At 39.6% G+C, this 15,259-nt stretch overlaps 1 pseudogene across 1 annotated transcript; it reads right to left on the reverse strand.

The window, feature by feature from the left end:
• Nucleotides 1–1,316: 1,316 nt before the first annotated feature.
• LOC148337256 (H-2 class I histocompatibility antigen, Q10 alpha chain-like) lies at nt 1,317–8,265 on the reverse strand (annotated as a pseudogene). The gene is made up of 8 exons (XR_015843200.1): nt 8,040–8,265; nt 7,319–7,585; nt 6,949–7,227; nt 6,452–6,760; nt 5,453–5,569; nt 5,343–5,360; nt 3,446–3,538; nt 1,317–2,192 (listed from the first exon to the last, which is right to left on the reverse strand). The product of XR_015843200.1 is annotated as an H-2 class I histocompatibility antigen, Q10 alpha chain-like (transcript).
• Nucleotides 8,266–15,259: the final 6,994 nt, after the last annotated feature.

Below are 15,259 nucleotides of genomic sequence, written 5' to 3' on the forward strand. Positions count from 1 at the left end.
AGAAGTACTTTATATATTGCACAAATGTGACATTAAACGTTAAATGTGATTGAAATATGGTATATGATACATTAAAAATGATTGCAATTTGCTATATCAGAGGTAAAGTAATTGCTTACATTTGGTACATTGGTGATGTATGGACAAATGTGCTACATCAAAATGAACATGAAATTTTTGATTATGAGATATTATTATTTCAATGTTAAATATGAGGTGTATAAAACAAACTGCAATGATGTATACGAGGTATATAATAGGGGTGCATGTGACATTAAGTATGCAAATCACCTGATTATATAGGCATTGTGTATGATGTAAATGCCTTAGTCCTACATACATCAAAATATATCTATACTTTTAAATATTAATAAATGTGATACACAATGTATATACGTGTATGTATAAAAATACTCTTTAGAGGATACAGTATCTGTACAGTGGATATAAAATTTTTACATGCCCCAGGACCAATGTCAGGTTTTTGTGACATCAAAAAATAAGACCAGCTAAATCACAAAAAAGTCCCATAATTAATGTGACTCATAACCATTGCAACAAAAAAAAAAAAAAACCAAGTCTAAACACTTGCAATAATGATGTTGCTTAAGTGTACACACCCTCTTATGACTAGAGACACATGGTTGTGTTCAGATTTAGCAGTCACATTTAAACCCATGTTAAATGGGCGTCAGCAGACACCCAACGCCATTTAAATGGCTTACAATTAACACCCACAAACTTGAGATGTTCTAGTAGGCTTTTCCTGGCGTTTTTTTTTTAAGTCACCTAGTCACCAAGCAATCTTCCACAGCATCAGAGGGATCTTGTTGTTCACAGGTATCATTCAGGAGACCGGGTACAAAAGAATTTCAAGGCATTAAATGTAACAGGGAACATTGAAGACAGTCGTCATCAGGTGGCGAAATATGGCGCAGCGGTGACGTCACCAAGAACTGGACAGCCATTAAAAATTGATGAAAAGAGAAAAAAGCCGGTTGCCAATGGCGACATTGAAGAAGCAGAAGGAATTACTGGCACGTACTGGCCGTTTGCTACAAGTGGGAACAGCCTCCCATCTTTTTTATATGCTTGGGAAATGGAGTCGTCGACAGTGATATTTTTCTTTAGCTGAATTTAAAGACTAATTCAAGGTGGAGCGAATTATGAATAGTTCCAACGACCAATTACTTAAATTTCAGGCTTCTGATAAAAAAATAGTAGAACAGCTAAACTCTCTTTTTTTTTTTTTAATTTAACATTTAGATCTGGTTTATTGAGTTGCGGTAGTTGTGTGACATTAATGGTGGAAATAGTTTTGCAATGATTCCTCTCATATTTTTATTTTACACCATAAAAAAACCTGATATTTAAACAATAGTATGTAGACCTTTTATATCCACAGTTTACGAGAGTTGATCTTAATTGTCTTCAGCCAATGTGGGGGTTTGGAACTGTAAATGTAAAAAAAAAAAATATACAATCGACTTTTGGTCTTTTCCAGCCACACGAATTCTCAAATGAAGATGGGGTCCCCAAGTCTGTCTCGGACAGCGTCTCTCTTCAGACCCAGGACGAGAACAATCCATTGCTGGTGGCGGACAAGGACCAGCAGAAATTCCAGGTCATTTCGGGGGAGGGCCACTGCTGCGAAGGTGGCCAAACCGCCTTAGTGGTCTCCCCCAAGCAAAATACTGAGGAAAACTTGTGGCTCGAGGAGTACGTGCAAAAAACGCCCGCCAAGACGGCGCGTGAAGAAGAATGGTGCGAGTGGTTGGCCGGACGGGAAAAAGAAAGCAGCGCCCGCTTTCAAAAAGCGCTCCAGGGTGTGCAGGACAGCATGATTGTGTTCAGCAGCCAGCTAGAGGGCGCCAAACGCAACATGGACACCACGGTGGCCGACCTGCGGGCGCAGATGCTCGCCATGCAGCAGAACATGGCGGCCGAAATCGTGCAACGAGACGAGCACATCTCCAAGCTGGAGTCGCAAAATAGTCTTCTCACGGGGAACCGGAGGCACAACGCCGGCCCGGTCGAATTTGAGCCTCCCCGGCACTTACCGTATGACTGCCACTTTGCGCCGGTCACGCCGCCCTTCTTCATCTTGCGGCCCTCCGGTCCACACCTCCCCATGCCTGACGGCAGCTTTCCGTCATACCTGCAGCCACCCCTCGATCTGGATGGCAACTCACCTCCATTTGTTTGATGTGATTACAAAAAAAAAATAATACAAATGTGATTCTGGTTTTGCTTTATGCCTGATGTAGTCTGTCTGTTACCATAATAATATTCACATTTGGGTTTCCAATTAGAGGTTCAAGACAGGTTTGGGATGTCAAAGTAGAGGTCCAGGCCCGGATTATGGTTTCAAATCAGAGTTGTTGTTTCTAAACTAGGCTCAGACTTTCAAATTGGGTTTGAGGCTAAATATAGAGTCCTGGGTCAGGATTATTAATTGTGATTAGGGTTTCAAATAAGAGGTGGGGTCTGATATCAGGATTAAGGTATCAAATTTCATTTCCAAAATTTTATGTAAGAATTGGGATCAGGGTTTCAATAAAGGATTGAGGTTATGAAATATACTTCCAGGCCGGATCATGGTTTCAGTTTTTTTTTTTTTTTTAAATCAAAATGGGGGTTTTGAAACAGGATTAAGGTTTTAAATAAGAGACTTAAATTAGGAGGTGTGTTTTAAGACATGGTAATGTTTTCTAAATATGTTTCCAAGTCGGCATTAGATTTTAAAATCAGATTTGAGTTTCAAAAAAGGGTTTCCAGGCCACAATTGTTTTGCAATTAGGGTTTCAAGTGAGCTCTTGGTTTTCAAGACAGGATCAATATTTCAAACAAGGGTGTCAAAGGATTACGTATTTGATTATGGGTTCAGGTCACGATTAGGGTTTGAAATAAAAAAAATCCACGTTCCAATTTTTTTAGCGTTTCAGACCAGGATTTTAAACAAGGCTTAGAGTTCAAATCAAAGTTTCAAGCCAGGATTGGGATTTTAGCGTTGGCTTCGGGCCAGAATGAGCGTTTCAAATGACAGTCACTCCACAAAGTTGTTGGAAAAGTCCACTTTTGTTTTAGGTCCGCTTCATTACGGAATATTTTCACGCAGAGCTAAAACAAAGAGGTGCGAATTAAAAGTTTGTGCTGCTGTCAGAAAGTGTTTCGTTCAGACTTCAAAGCATGTTTGTAGGCGTTAGAACATCATCTCCATATTTATAACTCTTTGCTATCATTAATCTTATCTTTGATATGTGTGCGTGCGTGTGATGTGCATTGTGCTTCCTCTCAGCATCAAGTGTGAGCGGAGATTAAATGAAAATGGGAAGTCGGCACCACGCGCACACACGGATGACTGCGGTGCATGAATCTTTTTCACATTTGTTCTCTCTGGCTGATTTGTGTTTATCTAAAAAGAGGCGTGCAGATGTTGGCTCACCTCTTCGTCGTCTTCTGTAATTTAAATGAGCTCCAGCAGCGTGAAAACATCCCGCAGCATCTGCCCCGACAACAACAACAATACGATGACAATCTGCAAATAAAGCCATCAAAAATTCATCAACTGTCACTAACTTCTGCCCCCCCACCCCCCCCCAAAAAAATAACTTGTCTCATAGACATTGTGCCCCTCCCCAACTCAAAAATTAAAGCAAGTCTTCATAGAAGGTGGCAGAATAAATTTATTTTACGGCATTTTTTATGTTCTTGTTCAAATTAAAACCTTTTGTTAGTGTGCTAATTTGTTTTCATGATAGAAATAGTCAAATGGCTTTTCATCTACTTCATTTACTACCATTGACGGCTAAAGACGTTATTTATTTATTTTTTTTTGCTCGGCTGGTAGTGAACGAGTTAACTCATTTACTGCCATTGACGGCTGAAGACGTCAAAGAGCAATTTATTTTTTTTAATTTATTTTTTACTCGGCTGGTAGTGAATGAGTTAAGGTAGTACCATATACTTTTTCCTCTTAACTTTGGCATACTAGTATAGCATGTTAGTCGTAAGACAAACCAACCAGTAAACTAAAAAAAAAAAAAAAAGTTTATTTTCGAACATTTTCATGCAGCGGGTCAAGCTGACCCTTTGAACTAAAAATGTAAATTGAAAATTGAAATGTATTTTTTATTGAATAAATGTGCAGCAGGTCACATTGACTCATGAACATTTCTGGGTCAAACAGGGGTGTCCAAAGTCTAAATTTGTGGTCCAATAAAAATAAAATTTAACACTGCCTATGCAAAAATGTTAAAAGTGTCATTTGAAACATTACAAGAATTCAACAATTTGAGTTTTTCTTTCGTTTTCTTAAATGTGCTGAACTGCTTATTAAGCTATCGGAAAAAGTGGGCCGGCTCTTTTTTTTCACCCATTTTTAGGTGCGTATGTGGCTCTTTGTGGAAAAAGTTGAACATACAGTGTTGTTGACTAAAATAACAGTGAAACTATTTCTCAAACCGACCTTTCAGTGGAAAGCTCATTGATCAATACAACTTGTGACTGTACCTGACAAACTCAAGTAAGGTTTAAAAAAAAAATAAAAAATCACACCTATACTCGTGAGATCTAAAAACCTGATCTGATGAAATTTGCCTGTGCATAGACATGTGTGAACGTGTTCAGTGGTACCTTCAAAAGCTGCAAGATGCTTTACATCAAAAGTGAACGTGTAATGCGCAGAAACACTTGATATTTCATCATCTACATTCGTTAGTTGCAATGATGTGTCTTGAATTCGGTATCTGACCCTTCAGTGGGGACCTACCCGACTTAATTCATCATTAAAACCAGCACTGTCACATCACGGTTATAGAAACCATTAATACTGGAGCAGTTCACAATCAATCTTCATCTAATATCAGGAGAAATATGAATACACCAAACTATGCAAAGATATTGATTGTTAAATGTATTCCTGTGCGCAGATTGCAACAGACGTATTTCTGTGCGACCGATCAGAGGACGCAAATATGCTGACGATATTTTGGGCCAGCTAGATTGCCCCTGTGAGGCGAATTTAAAATCGGATTAGTCAAAGAAACAGCCCCACTGCTAATACGGTGGCACTTTGTCTTGCAGCCCAGCCATTGGAAGCTGCGCACAGTCCATATGAGCGTCCTCTCCCTTTTGTGTTGGCACATTTGTCTTCCTCAGCATTTGACATTCGCGTTCTCTGAGAGTTCGACACCAGCGTCACTAGCTGTGGGAGCAAAAAGTCACACAGGTGAAGACAAGACCTTGGTAAATGAAGGTTTTCAATATCAGGCCCCAAGTTGAATGAACCCTGACTGCGATAAAAGTTGGTGCAAAGAAGCATATAGAAAATTTCGACTTACAAGCTGGAGTGTAATCGTCTGAAATGAAAGAGAAACACATTTACATTTATGTCTTCTGACCAATGGTAGGGGACAAAAATGTCCTCTTGGGAAAACTTTGTGTCCCTCACCATGATTGCAGTTAAGACGCCTGACAATGACAATGACGATCGCCACAATGAGGGCCACCAGAGTGACAACCACCATGGGGGCAACGATGGTGATGATTTTTTTCTTCGTTTCTTCTTCTTTAAAAAAAAAAAAAGGAATGAGTAGCAAATAGGGTTGTACAGGACATGAGCAGTGACCAGGACAGGAGCACAACAGGAGTGAACAGGACTGAGCGAACAGGACAGGACATGAGCGATGACTAGGGTCAGACTGAAAAGGACAAAAGCGGTAAAAATAACAGTGTCCATAGCAGGAGATGATGAAACAAGACAGGACAGAAGCGAACAGAAGCATTGATAACACGATAGACCAGTGAGGACAGGAGCAATGACCATGAATTGATTAGTGATTGAGCAGGACAGGAAATGAGCAGACCCCAAGCCAGGAAAGGCACAGTGACGAGGACAATAAAGGATAAGTACTCAGGACAGGAGTAGTGATCAGGATGGTAGGACATACAGAATGAGTAAGGCGGGACAGGAGCAATGATCAGGACTAGAGCCGTGACCAAAACAGGACAGGAATAGAGCATGGCGAAAGGCAAGAGCAGGACATGACTCGTTCGAAGACATTTTATTCTTTGGCTTTTGACTCATGAGATTGTCGCTGTTCTTGTGGTATGTATTGTAAAGTTGTATTGTGTTTATATGTTTTAGTTTGTGTCCTAATTTCCTGCTAATTTATATTGCACCATATGGAAAGTGCTTTGTTACAGCTCCAGCTGTTGTGAAATGCGCTATATAAATAAAGTTGTATTGTATGAGCAGTCACCAGGGCAGGACAGAAGCAGTGTTCAGAACAGGACTTGATCAGACAGGAGAGAACATGAGCAGGACATGTTACCAGACAGGACAGGAGAGGAGAGGACTGGTCAAGCGACCAGGAAAGGATATGAGCAGTGACCAAAATCCAGCATGCTGATTTTGAGGACACATTTGACCTAAATGAATGTTCCTCACCTTCACTGCGTGTGTTGCTCAGGATATTTCTTCTCTCCAGCTTGATGACAATTTCGTCCTTGACACCAGCCAGGCGGAACACGCACTCATACTGGCCCTCCTCCTCAGCTGTCACTTCCACTTTCAAGTCCACGGTCATCTGGAAGGTTCCGTCGTGGTTTGGCAGGGTCTGTCCATAATCCACGTCGTCGTGGAGCTGCTCGCCGTCTTTCCTCCAGAAAAGGTCGGCTATGTCAGGGTAAAAACCTGAGGCGTGGCAGGTGACCGGAAAGGATGGTGTCTTCTGGAGGAGAGACACCTTTGGGAGCTCTGCACAGAAAGGTAACATGAACGGAGAAGAAAAGATGGAACACAGTAACGTTCCTATATGGACAAAAGTACTTTTTCTACATATATTGCGGCATTTATAGTTGATTATAAACCTTTTATCTAAATGTTATAATCGCAAATGTGGGTATAAATTTTATAGCAGGGGCAAACTTTTCAGGTGACTCTACCTGTTCTCATCAAGACTTTCTGCCCGTAGTTGACAAGCTTCCTCAACAAAGCAGGACAAATCTCAGTGTAGTAATGCTTCCTGTGTTCTTTCCGAGCGTGATCACGGTCCCACTTGAGTTTGGTGATAAAAGCTTAGGGTTTTGCTGCGACGTATGTCATCGTCTTGGTGTCCAACGAGATGAAGTCTTCTCCGTCATAGCTGTGCTGATTCCAACCATCCACCTCGTCGTTCTCATCATTCCACTCACAACCAAACATCCACTGGAGAATGTGAACCCCTGAGCGAAACACATTTTTGCCCCCAAAATTGGCCAAGCGACAACTCATTCCTGAAAAAAAATCAAGATACCAAATAATATTTAAACAGACCTCCTGTATGGTTGAAGCGCTTCTTGGCGACATCAATGTTGACTTGGAAGACGTGCTCGTTGACAATATTTCTCTGCGTCTCCATCTCCCAGTATTCAGCCTCATCCACAGTGATTCTCTCCATCCATTCCTGCTTGGCTTCCGCTTTCTTGCCATTGCTGTCGTAGTGTATGAACTCAACTCCGTCTATGTAACCCACCTCGATATACGATGGGAAGGCCGCAATGTTAGTAGATGCCGTCCGGAAATACTTCAGGGTGTGAATCACTGAGAAGAGTGGAAAAAAAAAATATTTTTATCTTGCATAAAATATATTCAACATTTAACAAAACATTCATTTATGGTTGTTGACGCACATACTGTTCGGATTCCAATACATGCTAACATTGAAGTCCAAAAAAAAAAAAAAAACCCTAACCATATATTTATAAAATATAATTTTAGACCCCAATATGCTCTTAATTTCTGTTACATTATTCATTTATGTTACGTTATTTTTGTCCACCTTCCGTCTACTTTTTTGTTTTTACTTTCACTTTGCAACTAACATTGGTGAATACAGTATGCTAAAATTTCAATGCACGCTTTCATAGTTGACATTTTCCACATGATATATCAATCTATTGATTATATTGACGTGCCCTGCTGCGCTCGAGTTGTTTATACATGCCTGTCAGTACCGATACTGTCATTACACGGAAAATAACGTATTTAAACTCACCAGGCGTCACGTGGTCTATGTGAACATACACAAGAAGGAATAGAAGTGACTTGGCGATCATGATCAGCATGAATTACAAAATAAAATTAAAAAGGAGTGGGCTTATGACTTCCTTTACAGAAAGATGCCTATAGTGACGAAAAGTTGCAGCAGCGTCATTGTTGTCACTACCCGAACTGCGGAGTAAACCGAATCGGGACTGAACTTGTACGGCAACACCACTCGGACAAACGACACGAATACACCGTCTTTTCATGTCAATCATACAACGTATTGGAATCAAAATATAAATGACATTAAATGTCCATTTTATGAAGCTACAATTTAGACCCATAGAGTATTGGTAAACACGATGTGAATGAGGTCCATAAATTCCCACCTCAGTCAAAGAGGTATTTGGGGCTCATCATATATCAGCAATTAATGACACTGGTTAGCAGCTAATTTTAATCAGAGGGGGCTTTGTGTTTCCCTAAGTTTATATTTTTAGAATGGTCAGCATCTTATTTTAATCAGAGAGGGCTTAATTTTTTCCTAAATTTATTTTTCAAGATTTCCTTTTTTCCTTAGTACATATATGTATATTCTATAATCTAATAATTTATAAATGTATAAATCAGAGCACCGAGTGTGAAATCTGCATGTCACATTTGCATATATAGATTTTTTTACACCATTGATTTCAGCTACTCTTCAATTTTGACAACAAAAGAAAAAAAAATTCTTGGCAGCGTCCAGCTTTGCGTACGTCTCAAGGTCGCCGAGGTTGTTGCTTCAAGGCAGAATCAAAACTTTGCGAGCATCACTCTTGCACATTTATTTCAATTTCAACTCTCCAAAGCTCGGGTGACTTTTTGGCATCCTTCTACATTTTGGGTTGGGGGGGAGTAGTCACAGCAAATGTAGATTATATCGCGGTTCACTGTTTCTGCCCCCGCTATTTCGCAGATTTTGAAGCAGTTTAAAAACTGTTTTTAATAATATACAAGCAAGTCTAAATTTAGCTTTTCACGGCTCCAGTGTAGAGCCACAACAATCCAGGCACAACACATCTCTACTGCAAGAGATTTATTGCTATTTCGTGTGTGTTACAGTGAGAGACCCGCAAGATAACCACAGTTCTGCATTTATGAATTTACATATTAACTGATGTTTTTTTTTCCTTATCCCTATCAGCCATTATTTTGCTGCAAATCTCATCTTTTTGATGTTTTTGGGCTCAGGCCCAAGCAATAAATGAATTTCTTAAAGGGGAAGTCAGTGGCGTTATTTGTCATCCTTAAGATATCGTGCCTTTCTCTAAAAAAAGTTATTTTAAACACACAAAATGCAATTATATGAGTGGAATTAAACAATCTTTTTTTTTTTTTTAAGACTTGCTTACTCTTACGTTATGTCTTGCATCGTATCGCGTTGTATTGTATTGTATGCTTGACTTTGGTGCTCCTCGCTATCCCTAATCTAGTGGCCATTGCTTACATTTACAAAAGGTTCACAAATTTAGGTTACCATGAAAGCTGGAAAAACAGTAGAGAATGTTGCACTGACATGGTTTTCTTCATCTTATTGATAAATAATGTTATTGTAAAATTATTTTAGGGTTACAGCTTTAAAATCCTTTTTTTTACTTTTACATTTTCTGAGACTTTTAGTATCTACCCAGTCTGAACAAAGATTCCGCTGTGTTTTAGTGACAGTAAAAAAAAAACAATTTTAGCATTTATTTAAGATTTCTTTGCCAAATAAATAAAAAGCATGTTCATCCAGACTTGGTTACATAATATCAAGTGCTGACAAATTTACAACAAAATCCACCCGTTTTTATGCACCTCATGGGGCAGCCATTTTGTCACTTTCTGTCAACTGAAAACGACACAGTTGCTCAGGGCTCTGGTAATGACCAATCACGGCTCACCTTTTTTCTGAAGCTGATGAATGGATGAATGTGAGGTTGCTAATTTGCGAATATCATCACTCATGATGGTGGTCTGAGACGTTATCCCCAAGATAAACAAGGGGTTACTGTATTTCACTAGTAGCATTTGTTCCAAAGTTAACTTTGGCTTAGGCTTGAGGCAAAAGTTTTTTGCTCCGCCGCTGGAGAACTTATTTGATGATTAGAGAAGAATGGTGAACTTTTCCTGCTGTTTCAACATCTTTTCCTAACATCTAAAAAGTACACAGATGGCAACAGAAGCTGCTAATACGTCAATACTCCTGCTGTGTGCGTGTGAAGAGAAGGTCCCAATAAAAAGAGGACTGCACGGCTTTGACACCTCCGACAAACCGGCTCTGATGGATGACGTCCCACTTGAAAGTGGTCAGTGACCGGTCGCTCATTAAGAAAGTCAACTTTCGCCACGCGACGAAAGGCTGAGGCAGAGGAGGAAGGCAGGTAAAATGGAAGACTCAAAGAAGGTAAAGACAAAGACGCTCAGCGGTGGCATGCTGGGAAGAGTTTTCTTTTTTTTTTTGTATAGGAGCTTAAGGCTCTGTGTGTATAGATAATGACTACACACACAATGAAGACACTATTTGGAACACTGAAATCGTCACCTCATTAGGGTCTTTTTCATTAAAATCAGGCGTTTTAGGGCTTGAAATTACACACCAGAGAATTTATTTTTCTATTGAAACAGATGCATTAAAATTAAATAAAACAATTATATATATATATTAAATACGTAATAAATAACCATGTTTGCTGTTGTACCGAAACAGACTTGACGAGCAAGCTTCCTGATTGGCAATCATCAGAGTCCTAAGCATGGGCCAATTACCGGTTTGATAGCTTACTGTGGTTTATGAATTGAAGGTTTTAATAACCGCTAATACTTTCTCACCGGTAATGAGCATTTCCTTTCTTTTTTGTGGGTACTTCATGGCACAATATGGTTGGCTGCTTGCAGGGTTGAGTAAATAAACCGCCTCCTAGAAGTTAATTGTAGGCCATCGGCCTTTTTCCTTCTCTGGCGCAGAGAGGGGAGGGGTGAGCAGTTACGCACCCCTGACAATTCCCACACCACATGATAATCAGGATGATCTACAGAGAAGAAGGCCTCACCCACTAAAAAAGTGGGTCTGGAGACAAAGCCCTTCACCTCGGCTGAGTCTTGGTTCAAAACGAACCGTCCAATCAAATTAGTTTACTTGCTGTGACCTATCCTTCGTGAAGCAATCCTCATAACACTCAAAATGACGCATAGGAGAGACAATTTTTCTTTGACGTCACACCCTCTTTACTGATTGGTTCATTTTGCTGTCTATTTTCTCAGGTTTGCCCCCGCCTCAGAAATGCGCTTGATGTGACGACCCACCAGATTCTTCACTGCCACAGGCAATCAGTCCTTTGCTCTCTTTGATCAGAAGGCAGGGAAATGTTGAAATTTGGCTCTACTGGTGGTGCACGTGTACCCCTACTTAACGTTTGCAATTTGTGGGCCTTTCCAAGCAGACGGCGGAAGAAACACAATTCTTAGACACCACTCACCAAATGATAATCACACTGATTATTTTACCTGCCTCAACACTTCAGCCGTTGTCCCATTTACATTAAAAACGGAATGCTTGGTGAGCACAAATGTGAACGTGTAGCGTGAGCCACATGCTGCTACACCAAAGTAAATAGTTCTTCTGCTCACCCAATTGATGAAGACAAGGGCGGGCTGAGGAAGATCCTCTGGAAGAAAGAGATAAATGGTGGTCGGAGAGATGGATGGAGGGAAGGGAGGCTGGATAAATGGAAAGATAGATGAGGATGGATAGATGGAGGGTTTAGCAAAGGGCAGCAGAGGAGAAATGATGAAGGTAGAGAAGAATTGATCTTGTGGCCGCTAAAGCCTCAGGGGGGATGGATCTAGTCTTGGAGTAAGAGCACTATTGGCTTTTTATTCCCGACACACGATTGCGAAGGTCAGTGACCACACCTCAGCTTGGCATAGACACGCCCTCGAGGAGAATGACCTCCCCCAAGGAGAATTCAACAAAAATTGCTGTGCTAATATTTTCCTGTTTTTCCATAAACACCGGGAAACATCAGCGGTAGTCTTTCTAGATTATTCCTGGCAAGGAGGATGATCGATAGCAAATAATCGGGAGGAGGTCTGAATTCTGCATTTTTAGAATGCGATGAGCACTACAAGCTAACAGTAAAAACTGCAACGTTAGAAATATTAACAAAGGGTGTGCCATTACTTTTGATTTATCTTGATGACATGTCAACGTAAGCCTGAGGAGAAAAAAAAATCAGATAAAGATGTTCTTTTGTCTGTAGTCATTTGTCTTTGGTGACTATCGGAAAACAAACCATCCAAAACTGAAATATTAAACATGTTTATGGCAGGTGAGCCATTACTTTTGGTGCATTTTTACAACATTATGCCAACACGATTTACAAAAAAAAAAAAAAAAAAAAGTCAAACCCTGATGCGATTTGTATCGGCGTTGTATTCCGGGGCAAACATCCACTTGTGACCAATGTTTTGCTATCAGCGTTTGATTGACAGCCGGTCCAGTCAATAAACATAATGGGCCTTCTACCTGCTGGGTGAGAAGGCTGAAGTGGGCAGGGACGGGTTCTAGGTGATGGAAAGTGTTGTCACACTGTTAGTTACCAACCTCGCAACACCCCCACAGCTCATTATCTTCACACACACACCCCCACACACACACACACACACACCCTGACAATGTTGGTTGGGAGCTAATGAGAGCATTTTTCAAGTCTATAACCTTTACCTGAGAAAAGTGTGCATGTTTTTGTGTTGGGGTGTGTGTGTGTGCGCGCGTGTGCGGGTGCGTGGGTGTGTGTGTGTGTGTGTGTGTGTTCATGTTTATGTCCACAGCAGGAGAATGAGGAGAGGTCCTCACTGGCAGAGAAAAGTGGGCAACATATTTTTCAACCCCCTTGACAAGGCGCTAACATGTTTTAGAGCAGGGGTCCTCAATCCTGTTCCTCAAGGGCCGGTGTCCTGCCTGTTTTCCATCTCCCACCTCTCCCTGCTGCAACACATCAAATTCAAATAATCAGATAATTAGCAAGGTCTGCAGAGGCTAGATGATCCTGATCATTAATGTTACCAGTATTATTAGTCTAAACGTTAAAAGGTGCATTGTATTTATTTTTCCTATTATGCATTAAAATGCATTCATTATTATTCTTATAACAAAGATAAATATTTAATTAGCAATATTGATGATCTGATAATAGTTCAGAGATTACAAATATTTTTTATATTTTTTAATATTTAAATATGGTTGTATATATTGATTTTTTAAGTATGTATTTCACATTCACTGACACTATTATGAATATTTCTTATATTTTATATGACATTTTGAAATTGTTAATAGTAAAACAATGTCATTTTCAATATAATTTTAGCCACAATAATGTATAGATTATCTTCCTTTTTATTTAAACGTACTTACATACTATTATGTTATTCTTTTACTACTATTATTATTATCATTATTATTTTATTATCTTCTCATCCTACATTAAAAGCAATGCGAGGTTCATGTTTACCCAATGATGCGGCTGGTCATTTTAAATATTAATAGGCAAGAATGACGAACCTTGCCAAAAAACAGCGAAAAGAAGAAAGAACCCGTTTCACACTTTTTTTTTTAAACAAATTAATTCATATTCATTTTACAGGCAATAATAATGAAACTGCCCTTAAGACCGTTAAATTATTCTGGAACTTTCCTGCTTTAAACAGTGGCTTAACTTAAACAAGGGTTGCCGTCTGTGTCGAATAATTACACATTTCTCTGCGTTCTCTCGCTTATTGAGTCCATATTGTTGCCTCGCTTGGCTAGCGTCGTCGCCATGGCGATAACAACATTGTACAGACGGTCGTGTAAGTTAATTAATTGACCACCAAGGGCGGACATCCCCTCCCAACGCCGCCGTCGGACCGTGTCTGCCTTCTTTCGATGTCAAGCAAAGACTCTGGAAAAGCGGAAAGGCTTCGGGGATTTGCCGCGCTAGCTCGTTAGCTGCTAATTAAGCTCTGCTCATTAGCGCTTGTTGAGTTTGTTGACGAGGAGCCTTTTGTGTTCGGTGTCTGCTCTTTTGTTTTTCAAATGTTGTTTTGATGTCACTTGACTACAGTGACTTGGATTAATGAACAATGTTGTTCATGTACTACTAAGTGAGATGAAGATAAATTAGTGTTAATAAGCCACGCTGACCATCTGAAAAGATACGATTTGCTCCAATTTTCACATCAGCCAATATGGTTTACTCGAGTTATACAAGGTGATAAAATTCAAATTTTTCATTTTCATTATAAATGACTACAATGTTTTAATCGTTTTATACACATCGTCGGCAAGGGCTACTCAAGAAGACAACGTTTGATGATTGGGTTTCGCGTTAACTTCTTGTTTCCTATCATATTTGTATAAATACATGATATACGTGTTTTTAACGATTGTCCGAAGACGCCAGCTATCAAGAAAGTTTGTCTTCAAACCATCATGTCATCAACACATTGTTATGCTAGTTATCGCAACATGCACAGGCAGCTCGCTAACATATTTTCTGCGTTTGGTCACATTCTGCTTATAACGGATTACGATGTGATGTGATTTACTCGATTACAACTATGTAGTGTGTTTCTGACAACATTTAGGCCTAGTCCAGTTATGATATGACGCGATAAGATTTCTCCACAATTATGTGATATAACACGTATTATCCCAATACGAATCTGAAATCAATTTTACTTGAACTACACTGCACTACTACTGCTTCACTCTACTATATGTTTGAATCCAATTACTACAATGCGATATGATTAAATCTAATTACAATATGATAACAGTTATTCCAGTTATTTTCAGATATCTATTTTTTTAGCCTGGCTTCATATGATTCAGTCCAATTATGGTGCGGTTTGATTCACTCACTGATTGACTCCAATTTGGTTTGTGGTATGATTTAATCCAACTATGATAAGATTGACTCCAATTAAGATACTATGTGATTCAGATCAATTGCAATGCAATCTTATTCACTCCAATAATGTTAGTACGCAACACCATGTGATACGATACACTCCAGTAACTTAATGCGTTTCAGGTGTAACATGATTTGATTCAATCCAGTAACGATGCAATTCGATGTTTTACTCCAGCTACCATGTGATACAATCCGTTATGATGCAATACAATTTAGTCTAATTGAGGTACGATAAGACTCGCTCCAGTTG

The sequence above is a fragment of the Idiotropiscis lumnitzeri genome, chromosome 5, assembly GCF_059441095.1.
Source record: "Idiotropiscis lumnitzeri isolate Australia: NSW breed Sydney's pygmy pipehorse chromosome 5, RoL_Ilum_1.0, whole genome shotgun sequence".
Classification (NCBI taxonomy): Eukaryota; Metazoa; Chordata; class Actinopteri; order Syngnathiformes; family Syngnathidae; genus Idiotropiscis; species Idiotropiscis lumnitzeri.